Below are 7,428 nucleotides of genomic sequence, written 5' to 3' on the forward strand. Positions count from 1 at the left end.
AGGATATCATATACCACTCCTCATTCAACCAAATTGTCCTTAGGCATTAGAAAAGTATAGGACAGACATGAGTTTTTCTTGATATCAATGCCTAAATTTGTGGGTTTTAGCCCTAAGTTTTTGGCAAGAATCTCCCAACTCCCCTCTTCCAGTCCTCTCTATTTCTTAGGGGTATAATGTTCCTTTCATTATAGAAGCCCTCCAGAAAGTATCTAGCCTCAGTCCTCACTGCCTGGAGCTGAGAGGTCACAAAAGCTCTCAGGTTAATTACCCTAGGCATCTAGCTTCCGGGGAAGAAAACTGAATTTCTCCACTCATCTGCCTGTGACCACCCTGTCATCGTCCAGCCACAGCCTTTCAAGAGAAGCAAATCTTCCTATTTTGTCTGGGACACCTCCCTCCTGTAGACTCAATACCAGGTCTCAGTAAGAGCCACCTATGGACCTGTGAGGGTCATGCACATGTTAGTGAGGGTTTCTGATTTGCTCTAGAGCTATGGTCATAGCATTTTCCCTTTTGTGACTTAATCAACCATCTAACCTCTTGGGCTCTATACAGAATGCTTTTCCTAGTCAACCTACCTGGTTGTAGACACTCTCTGTTTCAACTTATCATGGCCAATGTGCCTGGCAATTGACTCACACCTTACTCTTCTTGATGAGTGGAAGGAAGAATGCCATCCACAGTCTACTTGATTAGAGTTCATTCTGTAGGAACTCATTCTCTAGTCAGAAACTCTGTTTATAGGCATAGCGAATCAACACTGCACTTCAGTTTTCTTCAAATCTCAACTGTCAATAGCATGTGATTGTAGAAACTGAGCTCTGATGCCTGCACCCTACAGTCCCACAGCACCCTGGCCATAGATCCTGGAGCAGACCCCAGCATGAGCTTCTGCTCATCCTCTGGGCCAGTTTGATTCTCTTAGGCATAGACAAGCACTTTCTATGCCAGGGATGGTGGATGGAAAATACCTTTGGACTCCCCCCTCTCACCCTCCAGCTACCTTTTCCGAGGACTTGGTGCCCCAAACCTTTCTTTTCACACAGCTGGCCCTCCCCTCCAGGACACAGCTCCCAGCATCTGGCTTTCTGACAGGAATGTGAGAAATGCTCACGCACGCGCGCGCGCGCGCGCGCACACACACACACACACACACACACACAAAACACAAATGAGGCTCCCAAATTGGCAAAGACCTGTATTTCCTTCGTAAAATCACAACAACCGACTTTGGTGAACTATGTTTCAGAGCTGCTTGTGGAGGATGAGTTGTTTAATCACCTCTGAAAGCAATCTGCTAAACTTCACACACCCTTAAGATATCTACATTCTTAGCCAGAGATTCTACTGAGAGCAAGTTCCTTGTGATTCACAGAAAATATAAACTAAAAACATCAACCTTACTAGCAGACAAGGAAAGAGTAAATTAAAGCACTATGGTTTTCTGTTTTCATTCACCAGATTGTAAAAATGTAAAGGGCTGATATAATAGGAAGGATGTGGGGATATGGGCCTTTAAAAAAATATGTGTATGTGTGCATGTCTGTGTTTGTGTGGAAGGGTATATGCATATGAGTGTATGCCCACAGAGTTCAGAAGCAGGTGTCAGGTTTTCCGGAACTGGAGTTACAGGTGGTTGTAAAGCATCTGACATGGGTGCTGGGAACCAAACTTGGGTCCTCTGAAAGAACAGCAAGTGCTCTTAACTGCTGAGCCACCTCTCTAGTCCTGAGATGAGCTCTTTTATACACAGCTTGTTTGAATATGAATTGGCCCAGCACTTCAAGAAAATTATTTAGTATCATTTATTAAAAATATACCTTTCCCGATATGGTGCATGCATACAACACCCCTGTCTTTATCCCCACCCCCACCCTACCACCAGTGCTGCAGGTCTGTGTGGAGCCTCATTATAGTTTTCTGTTCTGGATGGAGTTTGTGAAAATTGTCAAGAATAAAGCCTACTTTAAGAGATACCAAATGAGATTTAGAAGGTAGTGAGAGGGTAAAACTGACTTCTGTGATTGGAAACTATTGGTGATCCAGGACTAAAATAACTACAACACACAAATACAGGATGATAGTTCATGTATTAGAGAGAGCATCTGCCAGTGTCTTAGTTAGTGTTTCTATTGCTGTGACAAAACACCATGACCAAAAAGCAAGTTGGGGAGAAAAGGGTTTATTTGGCTTATGCTTCAGCAGTGCTGTTCATTACTGAAGGAAGTCAAGAACAGGAACTCAAACAGGGCAGGCTCCCAGAGGCAGGAGCTGATGAAGAGGCCATGGAGGGGTGCTGCTTACTGACTTGCTCAGCTCACCTTCTTTTTTTCTTTCATTTTTCTTTATTAAGAAATTTTCTACTCACTGCACATACTATCCACAGATCCCCCCTTCTCCCTTTTCCCACCCCTTAGTCCTCTTTTCCAATCCACCCCACCTCCCCACATCCCCCAAAACGAGGTCTCCCATGGGGAGTCAGCGGAGCCCAGCACACTCAGCCTAGGCAGGTCCAAGCCCCTTCCCACTGCACTAAGGCTGTGCAAGGTGTCACACCACAGGCACTGGGTTCCAGAAGCCTGCCCATAGACCAGGGACAGATCCAGATCCCCCTGCCTGGGTGCCCCCCAAACAGTTCGAGCCAAACAACCAGGACCAGTAGCCCAGAGATAGTATCACCCACCATGGGCTGGGCCCTCCCTCATTGATCATTAAATGAGAATACATGTTACAGCTAGATCTCAAGGAGGTATTTCCTCAACCGAGACTCTTTTCTCTGATGACTCCAACTTGTGTCAAGTTGACACACAAAACCACCCCATACAGCCAGATTGCATATGCCTGTATAGAAGGGGATATGATAGTTTGAGCAGCATATCAAATGAACTGCTAAAATGCAGTGTGAAAATTGGCCTGACAAATTATGCAGCAGCCTATTGTACTGACCTATTGCTGGCCCACAGGCTTCTCAGTAGGTTTGGCATGGACAATATCTATGAAGGACAAGTGCCATTGACTGGAGATGAATCCAATGTGATGGTCAGCCTGTTACTTCACTTGCCATTTAGATGCAGGTCTTGCCAAACTACAACTGGCAATAAAGTTTTTGGGGCCCTGAAGGGTGCTGTGGTGGAGGTTTGTCTGTCCCTCATAGTACCAAAAAATTCCCTGAGTAGGATTCTGAAAGCAAGGAGTCCAGTGCAGAGGTCCATTGGAAGCACAGCATGGGTCAGAATGTGGCAGACTACCTGTGTTATCTAATGGAGGAAGACAAAGATGCTTGTAAGAAACAGTTCTCTCAGTACATAAAGAACGTCATGACTCCAGACATGATGGAAGAGATGCATACGAGAGCTCATACTGCCATCCGAGAGAATCCAGCCCATGAGAAGAAGCCCAAGAGAGAAGTAAAGAAGAGATGGAATTCCCCCAAAATGTCCCTTGACTAGAAGAAAGATTGGGTTGCTCAAAAGAAGGCATGCTTCCTCAAAGCTCAGGAATGGGCTGCTGAAAGCTAAAGCCATTTTCTATGAAGTTTTCTCATAAAGACAATAAACTTATTGACCAGGCCAATATACATACATATACATACATATATATGTTTCCTTTGAGTCAGCATGCTAAATTATAAGGTCTATCATACATAAATAAACAAAACTCAAAACTCTGGGCACATAATGATACATGTGAATATTGAATATATCATTAGTAACTTCAAAGATTCCTAACTTTATATATACCTTTGTGGGAATTAATCCATTATGGCATATTTATAGTGTAGAATACTATATAGCCACTTAAAAGAATTAAAGCTATATGCTCTGTCTCGGAACAGTGCTTGAGATACATATTAAATGAGAATAGCAACTTCAGAGGAATGTGTGCAGCATTTGGTTTCTGGTGTTATAAAAGATTACTTGAGACTGGGTAATTTATAACATTCTTCTTCTTTTTTTTTAACTTGAAAAGTGAATAAATCTCCAATTTTCCATTTCTTCCCAACAAGTATTTATTAAGGCCTCCCTAGGTCTGAACCAAGCACTAGAGACCTAATAGTAAGAAACACAGATACTGCTTCCTGTAGATTAGTAAAACACTGAAGATTCATAGGAGGAAATATACCAGAAGAAGACGCAGAGGGGGAGGAAAAGGGAATACTCATTTCCCCTTTTCACCTCTACTTGCTTGAGTTATTTCAATAAACATGTATCACTTTTGTGATTAAATTTTAAAAATGCACACACTGCATTAATTATATGCTTATTTATTTTTGTCAACTTGACACAAGCAACAGTCATCTGAGAAGAGGACCCCTTGACTAGGAAAATGGCTCAATCTGATTGGCCCATACACAAGCTTCTAGGGCATTTTTTCTTGACTGATGATTGACATGGAAGGGCCCACCTCACTGTGGGTGGTGTCATCCCTGGTCGGGTGGTTCTGGGGTGTATGAGAAAGCAGTGTGAACAACTATGGAGAAGAAGTCAGTAAGCAGTATTCCTCCATGGTCTCTGCTACAGCGCATGCTTCCAGGTTCCTACATGGAGTTCCTGGCCTGACTTCCCTATATTAGCAAAAACTGTGAATATCTAACAACTGCTCTACAAATAAAGAATATTTTTATAATGGAAGATAATAAAGTTATTAAAATCATATTTATAGTGTGTTGTGAATTGAGAAAACAATATAATTTTGAAGAAAGCACATATCTATTTGTTGCAATTCCTACTTCCATATAACATGTATCTGTGTTGATATGTAGGAAAAAGCAGAGGAGAAATGCCAAGAATCGAACAAGGTTTTTGAAGTTTTTTAAATTCTTGTGTTTTCCAAATGATGCTCAATGAACCATCCCTGTGTAAATGTGACCTCTATGCCCTGCTCCAAGCCTAGATAATAGGGCGAACAGTTTGTCCAGCTTCCATCCCTTCCAGATGATGAGGAAAGGGCCAAGAGGCTGCAGGGATGGGGCTCTGTTATGTTGGGAAGAGAGGCAGACTGAGTCTCTGGCAGAGGCTAGCCCAGGCTAGAAACAGGGGAACTCAAGGCCTGTGCATAGGGAGGTGGATCTTCTGATTCAGGAATCAGAACTTTTAGGAGTGCAAGGGAAATTCTGAGATTGATGGTCTGAAGCTAAATGCTTTTCCAGGTGATATCTGTGAACCAGCCAGGAGCTCTTTGGAGATTCAGAATCTCTAGTCTCACCCCAGATCTGCTAAGGCAACTTGGGAAACAAATGACAGCTTTATGATTTAAAAATGAGATCAGGACTTGAGAATCTTAAGATGTGAGATGATGTGTTCAAGGCTTCACAGCCACCTCAGTAGAAGGGAGAAAGGGCCACTGGCCTAATGGACTCTCACTATATCTTCTAGTTCTTCACCACATCAGTCAATGGGTTACCTGGTTATATACTAAGTGGTAGCCTCATCCCATTCCTTTTTTGATCTAGTAATGTTTACATAGATATTTTATTCTCTAGGTTTTAACTGCACTCAAATTATGCTTGTGAGGAACAGCTGAACAGCAATGAGTAAGTTCAAAATCAACTTCCATCCCCCAACTTCACTGAAGTGACCTTTCCTAACCCCTTGGAAGCTTCTTACATGCCCACTGAAATTTCTCTTTTGTTTTAGTACATATTTGCTGTCCATCACCAGACATGATAGAAATCATGACCCAAATGAGAAATAAAAGGCTCAGTATGTCTGTCCAGAGGCTCCACAGAAACCTCTTTCCTGCCTGCTCTTCTTCCCTCTGATCTGGGTTCTCTTTGGTTTTGGTCCCATGGTCATTCATTTTCATCAAAGGTTTAATTATGTTCCAGGATTCTGATCACTGGCTTATTAAATGTTGAAGCTCATGAACACAGAATGATGATTTCTCAGTAATGAGCTTCATTCTGAAGGACAGGAGAGGGTCAAGCCTGGTATAATCTCCAAGAGTTTGGCCTCAGCCGTTTCATCTCTAGCAGGCTTAATCGTGGTTTTGGCTTCTCAAGCACTCGACCTACTGGATTGTCTAAGGTCAAAAAGGGAGACCCCAAATTAATTTTATAGACACATGGCTGCTAGTAGTTTACAGTGTTTGCTCATAATATTAAAAATAGCTCCTTTGATTTTCTCCTCAGATTATAAACCAAAATATGTTAGCTTGAAATGATAGGAGTAGCATTCTATTGTAAGAGAAAAATAAACAGGCACTACTGTGTTTATAAGACAAGGGAAAATCTTGGAGAAAACCTGCATTAAAAACAAACAAAACATTACAGCTAAGGATGGGTGGAGAGAGAGTGATCTGGGAGCAGTTAGAGGAAGAGAAAGAATATGAAAAAAATACCTATTATGTAATTATTTAAATAAAAAGGAAAGAAAATAAAAACATTTCCCATCTAAAGCAAAAACACCCCCACAAATACAAGACTGAATGTGTACTGAATGAATCATATTCTACAGACTTAGTGTCTCCGCTGTATAAGACATAATTTTAGGTATTATGAGGAGTCAAAATTGGTTCCCTGGTGGAGTTTCCAGTACAAGCCAAGAGATAAGAGAAATTGTGAACACTCTCAGTGTAGGATGATGATCAGAGGCCTACCATCTTTGAGTGAGGGGTTTATTCAGAGAGGCTCATTTACATGTGGACATCAGGAAAAGGCCAAAAGTAGTATTTTATTTTAGCTTTTGAGTATAGATTTTGAAAATCTTTATACTCTACTTATTTTTTAAATTGATTTATTTGCTTTACATCCTGACTGAAGTTTTTGCTCCCTCCCCTCTGCCCATCCTGTCCCCTCACCTTACCTCCACCCTTCCTCCACTCATTCCTCTGTTTCTGTTCAGATTGGGGCAGGCCTCCGTGGATATCAACAAAATACAGCATATCAAGTTGCAATATGACTAAACATTTCTCCTTGTATTTAGGTTGGGCAAGGGAATTCTGTATGAAGAATAGGTTCTTAAGAGACAGCCAAAGCATTAGGGACAGCCCCTGCTCCCATTGTCAGGAGTTCCACAAGTAGACCAAGCTACACAACTGTCACATACATGCAAAGAGCTTAGTTTGGTCCCATGCAGGCTCTCTGGTTGTTGGTTCAGACTCTCTAAGTTCCTATGAGCCAGGTTAGTTGTTTCTGTGGGTTTCCTTGTGGTGCTGTTGACCCCTCTGGCTCCTACAATCTTTACTCCCTCTCTTTGACAGGATTCCCTGAGCTTGGCCCAAATGTTTGGTTGGAGGTCTCTGCATCTATTTCCATCAGTTACTGAATGAAGGCTCTCTGATGACAATTGGGGTAGTCATCAAGATGATCACAGGGGATGGCCAGTTCAGGCTATGTATCCACTATTGCTAGGAGTCTTAGCTGGGGTCACCCTTGTAGATTCCTGGGAGTTTCCCTTACATCAGGTTTCTATCTGTCCCCAAGAA

General features: G+C 42.2%; 1 pseudogene; it reads left to right on the forward strand.

Annotated features, from left to right (window-relative positions):
* Window positions 1-1,932: 1,932 nt before the first annotated feature.
* On the forward strand, window positions 1,933-3,521 carry LOC114690367 (annotated as a pseudogene).
* The last annotated feature ends 3,907 nt before the right edge of the window (window positions 3,522-7,428 follow it).

Source organism: Peromyscus leucopus, chromosome 7 (genome assembly GCF_004664715.2).
Source record: "Peromyscus leucopus breed LL Stock chromosome 7, UCI_PerLeu_2.1, whole genome shotgun sequence".
Taxonomy (NCBI): domain Eukaryota; kingdom Metazoa; phylum Chordata; class Mammalia; order Rodentia; family Cricetidae; genus Peromyscus; species Peromyscus leucopus.